Below are 16,866 nucleotides of genomic sequence, written 5' to 3'. Positions count from 1 at the left end.
TCGAGCCTGGGGAGGACTGCGTTCACTTCGCGGGCAAACTGCTTGAAGATGTGCTGAGAGGCTGGGGCTTATGCCCCGCCCAGGATGCAGGCGATCGCGCGCGGCTCCTGGAAGCCCCCAGCCCCCTCGTCCTGGTGGCGGTCCTCGTTTCTCCTTGGCTGTGGCGGCAGTGGTGGGAGGCCTGCGTTGCCTTGCGGGCGATCCTCACGAGGTTGATCCCTCCAGTCTCCCTCGCGAGGTTGATCCCTCCAGCCTCCCTCGCGAGGCGGGTCTTGCCAGCGATCCTCGCCAGGTTGATCGCGCCACCCTTGCCGCGGGCCACGGTCTTCCCAGCGTCCTACGTTCCTTCCTCCTCCTCGGCCGTAGCCCCGGTCACTGCGGTCAGGGCGACGGCCGATCCTTCCTTCTCGCACGACTCGGAGCTCTTGACACTCGTTGGTGTTGTGGGTGCGGAGGTCGTGGTACACACAGTACCGGCTACCTTGGAAGGTTCGGGCTGATCTCTGCCCCGCTTAGTGTCTGGTTCTGCCGCGAGCACGGCAGCCCCCTTGCGCTTCACATCCTTGGCCTTGGGCTTCTTCTCTTCTGGGTCTGCGGCAGGCAGCTCGGGGAGGGAGAGACGCCCTTCCTTGTCCTTGGCGCACTTGGTTGCCAGGTTGAACAGCTCCAGGGAAGTGCATAGGTCTTCATGCATCGCCAGCTCCTCTTTCATCTTGACGTCGCACACGCCGTCGGAGAAGGCCGAGATGATGGCCTCCTCAGTCACCTTGGGAATCTTGAGGCGTGCGTTGTTGAAGCGTTGGATGTCCTTCTGCAGAGTCTCCCCGGGCAGTTGCTTGATGCGGCGCATGTCGCTCACGGCGGGTGGCCGGTCGCGAGTGCCCTGGAAGTTGGCGATGAAGCGGGTGCGCATCTCGTCCCAGGAGGAGATTGTGCCTGGGGCCAGGTTTAGGAGCCAAGTGCGGGCCCCATCCTTGAGTGCCATGGGGAACCAGTTCGCCATGACCTTCTCGTCTCCGTTGGCAGCTTCGATGCCCAGCTCGTAGAGCTGGAGGAACTCCGCAGGGTCAGCCGTGCCGTCGTAGCGAGGAGGCAAGTCTGGCTTGAACTTGCCGGGCCACGCGACGTTGTGTAGCTCGGCGGTGAAGGCGCGGCAGCCTGCTGTCGCCACGGGAGGCCTTGGATGACGGGGAGCTTGGTCTTGCATGTCCCCACGCACTGCAGCTGGGAGCAGCGCGGGGTCTTGACGCGCGGAAGAAGGAGCATGGTCGCGACGTGCTGGAGAGGGGAGCGCCCGGGCAGCTTCTTGCGGGCGATGGACTTCTTGACAGCTCTGCTCTTGCTGCGCTGGCGCCTGACGGAGCGGGTTCCGCCCAGGGTCCACGCGCCTTGGAGCCATGGCGCCTTCCTGAGGAGGAGCGGCCGGGGCGCCGCTGGAGCTTCATTGCCCGCGCGGGGTGGGGTGTGGTGCAGCGGAATGGATGGCGCAGGAGAGCCCCCTGCGGCGCGGATGAGCTCGGCGACGCGGTCGAGCCATTCTTCATAGACATCGTCGACGGGACGGTAGCGCAGGAGCTCGTTCGCCGTGATGAGTGCAGCCCGAGCCTCCATGGGCGCGCGGAGCGCGCGGGACGAAGAACCAGCTGGGGTGAGCGAGGGAGTCGCGGTGCGGTCGTCTTGCCGCACGGACGGATGCTGGGACAATGCTTGCTGCTCGTCCCCCGTCGGGCCGGTGGCGGCGTTGATGGCAGGTGACGGGGAACGGCGAGGACGCCCGCCGACAGGGGCCGTCTGGGCGACGCGGGAAGCGAGTGCGGCCCGGCGCTCAGCACGGGCCCGACGAGCGTCAGACATGGGCGTGATGGTCGGAGGAGAACGGGGTGGTGGAAGACGAATCCCGGCGCACCCCTACCTGGCGCGCCAAATGTCGGATTTCGGGTTCTAGCAGACCCTTGAGGTTTGAACCCTGGGGTGCGCGCGGAGATTTCGCCTCCTACCTACCTGCACCCCTCCGCCTTGCTAAGATCTAAACTATGGAAGGAACAACACAAGAGACACAGGGTTTATACTGCTTCGGGCCACCGTTGTGGTGTAATACCCTACTCCAGTGTGTGGTGTGGTGGATTGCCTCTTGGGCTGATGATGATGAACAATACAAGGAAGAACAGCCTCGCGAGGGTCTGTTCTTGGCTGGGGCGATGAACTGCTAGGAGGAGCTCAGTCACCCTTCTCTCTCTCTCTCTCTCTCTCTCTACCTGATCTTCTTTATCCTTTGATCCCTCTCTTTTCTTCGGATCTCTCCGCTCCCATTGCTCTGTGGGTGGCTGGTCCTATTTATAGAGGCCCTGGTCCTCTTCCCAAATATCGAGCGGGAAGGGAGCCAACAATGGCGGGCTAATTTGAAGGGGGACAGCTAGTACTAGCTACCCTGAAAAAAGTAGTCTTCGCCTGCACAAAGCTCTGGTGATGACGCCGTCTTGGGCTCCACGGTGACCTCCATCTCGTAGTCCTCCTGGTCTTGGTCTCGTTGCACTGAAATGGCAACCTTTGCCTGATGCCTTGGTACTCCGCGGCTGCGCTTGCCCCCTTTGCACCAAAGAGGAAAGGGAGGACACTGCGCGGGCTGGCACCCGCCTGCCTTGATCTCTCCGCCTCCTCGTGAGCCAGCCTGATGAGGCCGCACCTAAGGAAGCTCCGTGTCGTCCCCCCCCCCCCACGAGGCTTGGCCCCTCGCGAGGGTCTTGGGTTTGTGTTAGTGAAGATGGGCCGCGCTGGGCCCCCCTTTGAGCCACGCCGCAGGCCGCAGGCAGGCAAGTCTGGGGACCCCCATTCCTAGAACGCCGACAGCTTGAGCTTCTGATCCATCTCCTTTAGTGCCGCGGCGTTAGAAGCCTCAGCCCCGGAAGATGCCTACATCAACAAAAGAAATGCCGACATTATTAATCGGCCTACCGAATTTGATCCTCTGTAGGCTTCTCCGAAGCCTTATAGAGTCTCGGGGGTTGCTATGTACACCGCTTACCCACACTAAAAATTACAACCACTTTGTAAGATAGGAGCATTACTTGACTTACCTCAAAGCCTGTTATCAGGATTTGGACAGTGTCGTTCAGTCCAGAATTAATGGACCGAACACCCTGTATGACCGCACCCATAAGAGTGCGGTGTTCCTCGATGACGGCAGAGTTGCTCACCAACTCCGCCAACGCGTCCGGCCAGCCCGTCGCCGCCCGAGTAGAGGTGTTCGGCGCGGGCATCAGACCCTCAGCAAGTATTGGCTCCCTCAAGGGCCTTAGGAGCTCGGGAGCTGAATGTTGTAGGGGTTCGGATGATCTGAATCACCTCCCCGCGTCAGCCAGGAGGGATGCATCCCCTAATCATCAACGACCAAGGTGTTGGCCTCGACCATGGTAGCATCGACCTCCTCCCCTGAGTTCGAAGGAGGAGCGGTCTTTCACGACAGCACCTCCCCAACCTTTTTGGGGATTGGAGGAGGTGCGGAATATGAGTCGTTGTCCGCTAGTTCAGTGGGCGGGGACGTCCCCTCCGAGGTTTCTTCAGCGGGGTGGCCACGTGGAGGACTGCACCACCATCGAAAAACAATCAAGCTATGTTCTACTAGGGACTACTACAAAATAAGGCAATTGAAAAGGCCGCGATATATACCTGGTAGTGTGGGGCTTGACCCTAGGCCCCTTCTTCGGGAGCTCCTCGGACGCTTCGGACTCCTCGCCCGAGCTGTCAGACAGGACCAGCTTGGGCTGACACCGCCTCTTCGGGGCCGGAGAAGATTGAACCTCCTCGACGTCAGTAGACGCCACCCTCTTCTTAGAGTGTGAGGAGGCACTTTCATCCTCGTCCCCATCTTGTACGGATGAGGTCGCAGCATCTTCGGACCGGTTGCCTGGCCGGGCCCTGCAACGGAGGCCCTCCCTGGCCTTCGGTACCTCCGTCTTCTTGCCCTTCTTGTCGGGCACCCTATAAAGTGTGGCTGTATGGGATCCTTACTCTGCACGAGGTGTTGCACCACACACAACACAAGAAAAAGTGGGGGTGGTCCTAAAACTAGACTTTGAAAAAGCCTACGACAAGATTAATTGAGATTTCCTTCTCGAATATCACTATAGCCGTGGCTTTGACCCAACCTTGTGTGGGTGGGTTGAGAAAATCTTACACAATGGTACTGTCGAGGGTATGGACCCTGGGCAAGCGACGGAACCCGGATCCTCTTCAAAAAACAACGGGGTTGGCACCGCCCCTCAATGGCACGCGCTTGGCCGTGTCGCTCGACCCGGCCAAGCCCCGCAAGCTGGCCAGACTAGCCGACCCGGCAAGACACGTCGACTCGGCCCCAACGACTAGCGCAAGACAGCCGAACCCGGCACAACCAAAGCCTCCTCAAAAAGCCAGCGCCACTCATGGCGTGCTACGCAATCCAGCCACGGGTCAACTCCCGTCCCATCCAGGCCGTATGATGGGGACGAGACTTCAATCAACGGTGACCGAGGCAACAGTGCCCTGCACATGCCTCTGGTCAGCAGAAACGTGGCAACAGTGCCCCTCACCTACCCGCTGACCAAGGACGGCGTGGCTACAGTGCCCCCGCCTTCACCGCTGACGACAGCAAGCGGCAACCTGATGGAGAGCATTGTACGTGACTCGACTCGGATACGGCCTGACGATCGACAAGACGGCGCATAGTCCCCCTAGGTTTGTGGGGCCCGCACCTAGGGGAACCCGGCGAACCACAAGCCCTCAGCGGGACCCAGCCCGGGTTCCCGGACACCGACAATACGGACCCACCGACTTGTAATGTTACCATTGTACCCCCGGGGGGTTGTACTATAAAACCCCCTGGGAGCCCACGATCATAGAAAGAGGGGCGAGCGAGAGGGCAAGCAGAAGACACATACGAGAGAAAAGCAAGTAAGCATAGGACTAGCCACAAAACAGCAACACCGGAGAGAAGGAGCAGCCCAAGCCTTGGCCAGCTTCCTTCCTCCTCCATACAGCTCCAGGAGCAACATTGTACTCTCGATCATCCAACTACACTCGGCAAGACTAGGGGTATTATCTCTCCGGAGAGCCCCGAACCTGGGTATGTCCGGCGTCCCGCGCCCACTCATGCCAACCCTGCCTCTAGAGTCCACCAGCGCCCTCGAGCCTCCTCCTCTCTTTAGCCATCCCTTGGCATCTGTCGTGCACCCACCACGACAGTTAGCACCCACCGTGGGGCAGCTCGAGGAGCTGGCCGGGAGCATGCTTCAGACGGGGCCCTTCCCCTACACCGACGAGTCCGTCATGCTGGCGGACGACGTCGTCGGCGCGCTTGCCGCCTCCTTCGCCGCGTTGTGCATCTCTGATGCGTTCGCGGCCAACGAGTACCCCAGTGAGGTGCTCAGCTACTCCGACTCTCCCCTCTCCCTCGGCGGCGGCGTTTCCGCCGAGGCAATGGACGTCCATGTGGAGGTCTTCGTCACCGGCGATGGCGCCTCCTCCTCGTCGAGCAAGACGAGAAAAGTTGCCGAAGCCAGGGCCGCAGCGGAACGGATCGAGCCGTCCGATCCATTGCGCGCCGCGATGCAGAGCCCCTGCATCCCCATCGGCACAGACGTCGCCGCCACCAATGTCGCTGAGGCCCGAACCCAGCTCAAGGAAAGGTTCCAGCAGATGTTGGACCTGTCCGAGACGCTCGCCGTCACTCAGCATCGCGTGGACGCTGCTCAGCTGGAGCGCGATGCCGCCTACGGATTCACACCCGCCGCGGCCGGGCCAAGACGGGTCGCCGATGTGCGTGCCCGGGGAGGAACGATCAGCCGGGCCCTCGGCGCCGTCCCAACCGTCTAGGAGACCCTAGCGAAGAACATGTGCGCTACCCAGGTGGCCGCAGCCGGCCTGCACCAGCTCGTAGGTGAAGAGCTGAAAGAGCGCATCAGGCGGATGCGCGAACTCCTCCACGCCACCAACACCCAGCAGGACCGCCTCAACCAGCTCTCCAAGCCGGCGGGATCCGGCTTTGCCCGCCTTGGCGGGTCCGGCGAAAGTCTGCACACCGCTTCCTCGCCACCCGGCGACGCGCACTCCGACCGAGCCCGTCCTAGATATCCAGCACGGACCTGGCCCGCATGGCCGACGACCGGCTCCAACCGACTCGGCCCTCGTGGCCAGGCCGCAAGTCGACTCGGACCGCGCGCCATCGACGACGTCGACGCTCGCCACCGCCACGATCAGCTCGCTCACTCCCTGGAGGTGGAGGAGAGCGGCGCTATCGGGCCGGCGAGCTTCGGCCCGCGCATCCGGGAGGAGCCCTTCCCCAAAGGATTCAGGCTCCCCCGCGACACCCCCAAGTACAACGGGACAGTGAAGCTAGAAGACTGGCTCACCGACTACACCACGGCCATTGGCATCACCGGTGCCAATCGCCGTCTCGCAAGCGCTACGCACCGCTCATGCTCCAAGGGTCGGCCCGCACGTGGTTGAACAGCCTGCCGATGGGCGGCATCAACACGTGGGTGGACTTCGAGGAAGCCTCCGTCTGCAACTTCACGGGTACCTAAAAGCGACCCAACCTCCCTAGCCAGCTCGCCATGTGCGTGCAAGGGCCTATGGAAACCGGTCGCGAGTACCTCGCACACTGCACCGAGCTCCGGGATAGCTGCGAGGGCATCCATGAAGTTCAGGCGATCTAGTAATTCGTCAGCGGGTGCCGAGACGGCAGCCTCCTCAAGCAGAAGCTCTTACGCTCCGAGCCGGCCACCATGGCCGCACTCATGGTGATGACGGACAAGTACGCCAACGCCGACTCCTCCATGAAGATCCAGGTGGCGCTGGATGAAGCCGGCAAGGCAAAGCCGGTTCCCCCTCCGAAGCCGGCCGGCGAAAGCAGCCGGCATCAGCATCACCAGAACAACAAGCGCAAGGCCCACTAGCCGGCACCATGTCACGACAACCAGCTCATCGTGGCCACCGAGCCCGCGGCGGACCCGGTGATGAAGCGCCAGCAAACTGGCAAGATGGCATGTCAACCCGCCATGAGCTTCGAGCAGATGCTCGACGCCCCCTACAAGCACCACAGCGGCCAAGACCCTCCACGCACAAACTTCGGTAGCGCGCCACCACCAAGCGCATCACGAGGGGTGACGTCCCACCCTCTCCGGCTCCGGCTCCAGGCGTGGGACAGCCGCCTCCGCCTCCACCGCCGCCTCCAGCTGGCGGCGCGATGCGCGACGATGCCTATCCGGACCAGAACGCGGCCAACGTCGTCTTCACCAGCCTCAGCGACGACAAGCACAGCGAGCGCCTCCTTCGGTAGGAGGTGAACACCGTCGTCCCGGCCAAGCCAGAAATCATGCATTGGTCGGATCGCTCGATCACCTGGACTCGGGAGGATCACCCGGCAGTCATGCCGAGTCCGTGTGGTTACGCCCTCGTCCTCAACCCCACCATCATCGCGCGGCGCACATGCAAGTTCTCCCGAGTCCTCATCGACCACGGCAGCAGCATCAACATCCTCTACCGCGACACGCTGACCAAGCTCGGCCTCAAGGCCGAGGACCTGGAGCCGACCCAAACGATCTTCCACGGCATCTTGCCCGGCCTCTCCTGCTCCCCCATTGGCCGGGTCCGGCTAGATGTCCTGTTCGGTGACAGCGGCCACTTCCGGCGCGAACCGATCTGGTTCGAGGTGGTGGACCTGTCCAGCGCGTATCACACGTTGCTGAGCTGACCCGCGCTTGCCAAATTCATGGCGGTTCCCCACTACGCGTACCTGAAGATGAAGATGTCGGGTCCCAAGGGCGTCATCACCATCACCGGCGATTACCGCAAGTCCCTGGAGTGCACCCGAGACGGCGCCAAGTTGGCCGAGTCGCTGGTCATTGCCGAGGAGCGGCGCCAGCTCGACCGGATCGTTGCCCTGGAAGGCGAGGCCTTCGCCGGTCGATCCCGACCCCGGACCCGGCCGACGAGGCTGCCTTCAAGCCCTCCAAGGAGACCAAGAAAGTGAAGCTCAACCCAGAAGACCCCAGCTGCAGCAAGTACGTTGTCATAGGTGCCCGCCTCGATAGCAAATAGGAAGGCGAGCTCGTCGACTTCCTCCGTGAGAATCGGGATATCTTCGCATGGACCACCAAGGACATGCCGGGTATCCCGAGGAAGTACGCCGAGCACAAACATCATGTCCGCAAGGACGCCAAGCCTGTCCGTCAACCCCTACGACGATTTTCTGAAGAAAAGAGAAGAACCATTGGTGAAGAGGTCGCCAAGCTTTTGGGGGTCGGCTTCATAATGGAAGTATTTCACCCCGAGTGGCTGGCCAATCCAGTCCTCGTCCTGAAGAAGAACAAGACCTGGTGCATGTGTATCGACTACACCAGCCTCAACAAGGCCTGTCCCAAGGATCCGTTCGCCCTCCCGCGGATCGACGAAGTCATCGACTCGACCGCCGGGTGTGAGTTCATGTCCTTCCTGGACGCTTACTCCTGCTACCACCAGATCAAGCTGGACCCGGCTGACGCCCTAATGACGTCCTTCATCACGCCCTTTGGGGCGTATTGCTACATCACCATGTCATTCGGCTTGAAGAACGCCGGCGCCACCTTCCAGCGCTGCATGTAGAAATGCCTACTACCGCAACTCGGCCGCAATATCCACGTATATGTGGACGACATCATGGTGAAGACCAAGAAGCACCTCACGCTCCTCGATGATTTGAAGGAAACATTCGCCAACCTCCGCAAATACAAGGTCAAGCTTAACCCAGAAAAATGCGTCTTCGGCGTCCCGGTCAGAAAGGTACTCGGCTTCCTCGTCTCGAAACGCGGCATTGAGGCGAACCCGGAGAAGATCAAGGCCATCGAGCGCATGCGCAAGCCGGCTCGGCTGCGCGATGTCCAAAAGTTCACCGGATGCTTGGCCTCGGTCAGCCGGTTTCTAAGCCGGCTGGGCGAGAGGGCGCTACCCCTGTACCAGCTGATGAAGAAGACGAGCCCGTTCGAATGGAATGGCAAGGCAGACGAGGCCTTCCAAGACCTCAAGCGCATGCTCTCCACCGCACCAGTCCTGGTCGCGCCGACTGACAAGGAGCCGTTGTTGCTCTACATAGCCGCGACCTCGCGGGCGGTCAGCACGGTGCTGGTGGTCGAGCGACCAGAGAAGGCCAAGATCCAAGCGGTCCAGCGCCCACTCTACTACCTGAGTGTGGTGCTCTCCATCTCCAAGCAGAACAACCCGCACTACCAGAAGATGTGTTACAGCGTGTACTTCACTGCCAAGAAGCTGAAGCAGTATTTCCAAGAGCACGTTGTCACCGTGGTCAGCACGACGCCTATCGTAGAAATCATCGGGTGCCGAGATGCCTCTGGCCGGGTTGCCAAGTGGGCGATCCAGCTAGCCAGCCACACCATCCTCTACGAGCCCCGCACTGCGATCAAGTATCAAGCCCTGGCCAACTTCCTCGTCGACTAGACCGAGACCCAGTACTTGCCGCCGCCTCCTGACTCGACGCATTGGCGCATGCACTTCGACGGGTCCAAGATGCGACTCGACTTGGGGGCCGGCATCGTACTGTTGTCCCCGAAGGGCGACCGGCTCTGCTACGCGCTCCAGATCCACTTCGCCACCTCCAACAATGTCGCCGAGTACGAAGCCCTTGTGCACGGCCTCCGGCTTGCCAAGGAACTTGTCATCCAGCGCATCCTGTGCTACGGCGACTCAGGCCTGGTGGTGTAGTAGTGCTCCGGCGAATGGGACACCCGCGACTCCAACATGGCAAGCTACCGCTTCCTCGTCCAGAAGCTATCCGGATCCTTCGAGGGCTGCGAGTTCCTCTACGTCCTGCGCGCGGAGAACAAAGCAGCCGACACGCTCGCCAAGATCGCCTCGTCACGACAACCATCCCGTCCGGCGCCTCCCTCGAGCACCTGCGCAAGCCGTCCGTCAAGCCATCGCCGGACTCCGAGTCCATCCACGTTCCAGACAACCCGGCCGCACCTCAACCCGTCCCGGGGACTGTTGAACCCGGCCCAGGGGCTGCTCAGCTCGACCCAGCCACCATCGTCCCAGACCCAGCCGTCGCCATCCCCGACCTGGGGGCTGTGCAACCCGGCTCAAGGTCTGCCGACTCGGAACCCACCCTGGTGGTTGTCTTCATCATGGCAAGCTGCTCCATGAGCTCCCGGTGCTTGCCCAGGAGACGATTGTAGGTGGCAACCCGGAAGGCGTCGAGATGCTGAAGAAAGCGGAAATCAGAACAAGGCCAACACTCTAAAGATTCGACCCAACTACTATGTAGTTGGCCCGAACCTCGGGGGCTACACCCAGCGGGTGCGCCGGCGCGCCCCCGCAAAGTAGAAATTACAAGAAGACTTACCAGAACGGCGCGCTCCAGGTCGCGCGTCCGCTCCACCTCGGCCTGGGCGAAGGCCTCGAGCCGTTCCGTCCGGCTTCGCAGGCAGCGACGGACGGTGTCCAGCGCCGCCTCCTCCTAGGTCTGAGGCCCGAAGACAACGGCGCCCCCGCTCCACGCCGGCTACGGCACGGGAGCTCGGCGCCCTCCCTGCCGGGGCACAAAGGCGTACTCCCCGCCGGCCGCTCGCAACGCGGCCAGCACCTCCTCCGACGCCCCTCCCAGCACCGACGATGACCCGGACACCGGGACGCCCTGCGTCGCCGTCTCCGGCCCAGCTGCCGGGGTGGTCTCCGGCACTGCCGCCAGCGGTGCCTCCTCCAAAACCGGCGGCACCTCTGACACCGCCGCCCGCAGCGTCTCTTCCAAAATGACGCCGCCTCCACCACCATCGGTCCCCGCTCGCTCGACCACGTCGGCCCGCGGGGGGGGCACCATCCGCCACCTCCACGACCTCCCGGTCGGGGATCACCACCTCAGCCCGGCTTCCACGGCCACGCTCCCTCACCAACGACGGCTCAAAGACCGTCACCGCCACCACCATGCCCTTCGGCATCTCGCACCAGGCCGGCTCTGCACCGGCTCGCGCCCATGCCGCCGCCGCGTCGGTCCAACCACGGACCAATGCCGCCTCCAGCTCCGCCTCGGCCCGGTTCCTGTCCCGCTAGGCCAAGGCTTTGGCGTCGTTCGTATCCAGGCCGAGGTCCGAGTCGGCCCGTCCCTCCACCTCGGCCTAGTCGGCGAGGTCGGACCGGCTCCTGCGGAACTGGGCCCCTTCGGCGGCCGCGGCTTCCGCCGCCGCCCTCGCCAGCGCGATTGGCGACTTGAAGAAGAAGACGGAATGAGCAGAGAAGAAACAAGACTATCTCAAGAATAAAATCTGAGCGCAAACGAGAGATGAAGCTTACCCCGCAAAGACCGGGACCGGGGTTGGCCTCCCGTCCCTGCTGCCGCGTTTCCTCTTGGTCGGCCTCCCGGCCCCGGCCGGGTCCGCCGTGCGCTTCGGGGCCCGGGGTCGCAGCGTGACGCTGTCTTTCCCATGCGGGCGGCTCGGCGCCGCCCCATGCGAGGACCCGGCTCCACCCGCGTCGCCGCCTCCCCCGCCCAACGCCACTACACCAACAACTGGCGTCAGCACCGACCGTTCTGTGCCGCAGTCAGCAGTTCAAGACACATGAAGAGAAACACGAGACTTACCCGCGCAACGCCCAGCGCCAGCGTCGGACTCGGCCTCCTCCTCCCCGCCATGAGCCGCGAGCTCCTCTGGCGCCACCGGCGTCACCTGCGATGGGGCCCGGGTGTAAGGATGCCGAATCACATTCAGAAGCACCTCCCGCGTTGTGTCAGGACGAATGAGAAGGTGCACGGCAGCAAAGTAAGAAGGCCAGACACTCACCTGCGGCGCTGAGTTCGACTGGCTATACGACGCCTTGCCGAACCGCCAGTCCTCCCCAAGGTTGGCCTTGGAGATGTCGTTCACGCCGCGTGCGATCTGCTCCGCAGACAGCCGCACCGACCCCATGCAGATGGGGTCTTGAAGGCCGACCATTTCGCTGATGAGGCAGGAGCGCCCCTAAAGCGGAAGGACCCGGCACCTGATGAATGTGGCGAGGAGGTCGGTGCCGGTGAGCCCCTCCTGCATCCTCATCACCGTCACCCGCTCGCAGAGATTGACAATCTCCTGCGACGGGCGCCTGGGCAAGTAGCCCCAGTTCGTCTTCGCCCGCGGCGGTGCGATGGCGAAGGACGGAAGGTTGATGTGATCCACACCAAGGTTGCGGACGTAGAAGAAGGAGTTCTGCCACTTCTTGGCAGAATCCTCCAGTGGGATCTTGGGGAAATCTGCCACCGACTGCTTCGAGATGACAGCGGCACCACAATCGGCGAACTCCCCGGCCGACGGGCCCTGCTGCTTCAAGGAGAAGAAGCGCGCCCAGAGGTCGATCGTAGGCTCGACCCCCAGGTACCCCTCGCAAATGGTGACGAAGTCGGAGAGCTAGACAATGGTGCGGGCGCCAAGATGATGCGGCTGGAGCCCGAAGAACTCCAAGAACGCGCGGAAGAAGGTGCTCGCCGGTAGCCCGAACCCGTGCTCGAAGTGCGTGAGGAAGACCACATGCACCTGCCCCTCGGGCCGAGGCCTCTGCTCGACGTGCGGCAGGCGGACGCCGACGTTCGTCTCCCGCGGTAGGCGCCGCATCGCCCGGAGTTGGGTGATGTCCTCAGAGGTGACATTCGAACCCATCTAGGAGCCTGATGGCAGCGACATGATCGAAGGAAGAAGAAGGAAGATGGACGGCGAAGGAGTTCTGCTTGGAGCAGCAGGCGCCGCAGTGCGTCAGTTGCAAAGAGCGGAGCGAGAGCAAAGGGACAGGAGGGCGCGAGCGAGAATAATGTCCGCCGCCCCCTTGCCCCCCAATTTATAACCCTCGGTTTGAACATGGGGAAGTGGGGAAGTGGGATCGTCTGCACGCGCCCGTTCCACTACCCCGCAATAAGTGCGCACGTACACGCGCAGTAACTGCCCGGGGAAGAACAACCGGCCCCCGGACGCCGCAATAAATCCGCGTGCTTGGGCCGAGGGCGCGCGGCGGTGGGCCCCAGCCCGTCGCCCGGTCCCGTCACGCGTGTGGCCGGTCAGGCCCCTCCGACTTCCGGGCACCACGTGGCGCCCGCGCAAAGCCCGAGGGATTGCCCCAAGATTGGCGGACTTCTCGGTTCCTGCCACGGCCGGGATGCCACGATCCGGTTTCTGAGAAAATCAGCACACAATGGGTGTTGCCGGACTCGGCGCTCGCAGAATCCACCTTGCTTAAGGGGGAAACTGCGAAGGCCCACTCATTCAAAGATGGCGGACCTTCACAACTTCGGGGACTACTGTCGGGAGGGTGGACCCCGGGCAGGCAGCGGAACTCGGATCCTCTTCAAAAAACAATAGGGTTGGCACCGCCCCACAATACCGGCACACGCTTGGCCGAGTCGCTCGACCCGGCCAAGCCCCGCAAGCCGGCCAGACTAGCCAACTCGGCAAGACACATCGACTCGGCCCCAACAACTAGTAAAAGACAGCCGAACCTGGCACGATCAAAGCCTCCGCAACAAGCCAGCGCCACCCGTGGCGTGCTATGCAATCCAGCGGCGGGTCAACTCCCGTCCCATCCAGGCCGTATGATGGGGACGAGACTTCAATCAACGGTGACCGAGGCAACAGTGCCCCACCCATGCCTCTAGTCAGCAGGTACGTGGCAACAGTGCCCCTCACCTACCCGATGACCAGGGCCGGCGTGGCTACAGTGCCCCCGCCTTCACCGCTGACGACAGCAAGCGGCAACCTGACGGAGAGCACTGTACGCGGCTCGACTTGGCCACGCCCTGACGATCGACAAGATGGTGCACGACCCCCTTAGGCATGTGGGGCCCGCACCTAGGGGAACCCGGCGAACCACAAGCCCTCAGTGGGACCCAGTCCCTGGTTCCCGGACACCGATAATACGGACCCACCGACTTGTAACGTTACCATTGTACCCTCGGGGGGTTGGACTATAAAACCCCCCGGGAGCCCGCGATCATAGAAAGAGGGGCGAGCGAGAGGGCAAGCAGAAGACACATACGAGAGAAAAGCAAGTAAGCATAGGACTAGCCACAAAACAGCAACACCAGAGAGAAGGAGCAGCCCAAGCCTTCGCCAGCTTCCTCCTCCATACAGCTCCAGGAGCAACATTCTACTATCGATCATCCAACTACACTCGGCGGGACTAGGGGTATTATCTCTCCGGAGATCCCCGAACCTGGGTATGTCCGGCGTCCCGCGCCCGCTCATGCCAACCCCGCCTCTGGAGTCCACCAGCGCCCTCAAGCCTCCTCCTCTCTTTAGCCATCCCTTGGCATCTACCGTGCACCCACCACGACAAGCACGGTGAGCATTAAGCTTAACAATGAAGTGGGCCCATATTTCCAAAGCCACAAAGGGGTGCGCCAAGGCGACCCCTATTCAATTTGGCTGTTGAAACCCTCTCGAAGATGGTCCTTAATGCTCAAAATGAAAAACTCCTCACTGGGCACGCACCTGACTTGATTGACGGTGGAGTAGCTATCCTACAGTATGCAAATGACACTGTTATATGCTTTGAACATGATAAGGAAGCTGCTATAAACCTAAAACTTCTCATATACATGTTTGAGCTTATGTCAGGTCTAAAAATCAATTTCCTAAAAAGCAAAATATTCTGTGTTGGGGGGATGAGGATACCCTGGCCTTTTATGCTGAGTTATTTGATTGTAATATTGGGCACTTTCCAATGAAATACCTGGGAATGCCAGTTAGTTTCTCAAACCTTAGTGCCCTCGATTGGGACTTTGTTGATGAAAGATTCCTTAAATGTTGCGAAGCCTGGATTGGGAATGCAACATCCTCGGGTGGGAGACTTATCCTACTTAATTCCTTGCTCGCTAGCATTGTTTACTATTTATATGTCTATGTTTCTGCTCCCTAAGGTGATTGAGAAGTTAGATAAATACTGTAAATGTTTTTTTCTGGCAAGAACATGAGGGCCACAAGCGATATCATTTGGTAAAATGGTCCAGAATCTATAGATCCCAAAAATAAGGGGGCTTGGGAGTGAAAGATCTTCATAAACAGAACATTAGCCTTCTCGCCAAATGGTGGTGGGAACTGGAAAATCAACAGGGCCTCTGGCAGGAGATGATTCGGGCCAAACATTTCAAGAGAGATACAGTTGCCTCCGTGAAAAGTAAGGTTGGTGACTCTCCAATCTAGAAGGCCATTATGAAAGTTAAAGAACATTTTTTGCTGGCAGAAAAGTGATACTTAAACCTGGCAATATTCTTAGATTGTGGGTTGATCCTGTGAATGATGACCCCCCTCTGCGAGAGCGATTCCCTATGCTATACAACATTTGTAATGACCAAGAGATCACGGTAGTCAATTTTAAAGCATGAGTTGATGAAAACTTCTTTAGGAGACGACTCCATCCGCCTTTCTTGGAACAGTGGAGGGAACCCGCAGCCATTGTGGACTCTTGGATGCAGTCTGATGAGTCTGACATGGTGGCTTGGACCTTGGGGAAGAAAAATAAATTTACGACCCAATTGATATATGAATATCTGGAGAGAAATGTGATGGTGTGTAACTATAAATGGATTTGGAGATCCAAGATACCCCTGAAAATACAAACCTTCCTTTGGCAGCTTTTTCAGGATGCAGTCTTGAGTAGAGATGTTATGAGTAGGAGGAAATGGTTGGGTAACCCTACTTGCTCTTTTTGTGACAAAAAGGAAACCTCCCAGCATCTCTTCTTTACGTGTCCAGTAGCTAGAGTTATATGGAGGACTGTGGGTTGTATCCTGGGCACGGTTCTATGTCCAAACAATATTTGGCAATATTTTTCATGGTGCTATGTGTTTCTTGCTGATGGGGAGAGATTCTACACTTTCGGTTTAGCAGCGATGTGTTGGGTTATGTGAAATTTCCGTAACCGGGTAACCTTTGAGTTCAAAAAAATAAGATCCCCTTTCGACGTAGTTTACTCTGCTTGTGGATATCTAAATTACTGGGCAGATCTAATGGTGGGAGCTGATCGTGAGGCGATGGAGCATGGAGCCAAGATGTTGAGGACCAACGCTTCGAACATGATGCAGATCTGGGCAGCACCGGGGAGCGCGATGAAGTGTTGAACACAGGCTGACCCTGGGCGATGAAGCAAGTCTATCCTCCCTTCTGTGCTACATATCTACCCCCTGTGTGGGATATCGATCTTTTGCGTCTTCGCAAACTGTGTTGGTCTGCTGCTCCTGCCGTGAGCATGTGTTTTGGCCTGTGACTGTTGTTGCAATACTTTGGTATGATCTGTTTCCTAGAGTCCTTAGGTAGTTGGTGTCAGTTATCAGGGTGTCACTGTGTTGTCGCCTCATGGAAAGCTGCTCGATGACGAGTGCTTTCTCTGGGTTTCCCAGTGATGCATTGAACTCATTTTTCTCTTTCTAGTTTTCTTTCTGGTTGTTAGACCGTTATATTTTTTTATGAAAGTAATGGAAAGGGCTTATGTCACGCCCTCGATGCGGCTATATCTCCTACGTGTCGAGGCACGACTTAGAGGCATAACCACATTGAAAGCAATGTCGCAAGTTAGGCAATCATCACAACATCCCATATAATATAGATAATAAAAGGGGAGATACATAGTTGGCTTACACTCGCCACGTCAATCAAAGTACATAAATAGCATTACATCAACCAATCACTCATGGCCCGACTACGGTGCCAAAATAAAAGATCAACCCAACATACGACACGGTCCCGATCGCCCCAACTGGGCACCTCTACTGATCATCAGGGAAAGACACATAGTAACGGCGTGAGTCCTCGTCGAACTCCCACTTGAGCTCAAGCGCGTCATCTGTGAAACACCCTCGATGCGACTATATCTCCCACGTGTCGAGGC

Source organism: Triticum aestivum, chromosome 6A (assembly GCF_018294505.1).
Source record: "Triticum aestivum cultivar Chinese Spring chromosome 6A, IWGSC CS RefSeq v2.1, whole genome shotgun sequence".
NCBI classification, from domain to species: domain Eukaryota; kingdom Viridiplantae; phylum Streptophyta; class Magnoliopsida; order Poales; family Poaceae; genus Triticum; species Triticum aestivum.
The sequence above is the reverse complement of the archived record's forward strand: the minus strand, read 5'-3'. Positions refer to the sequence as shown.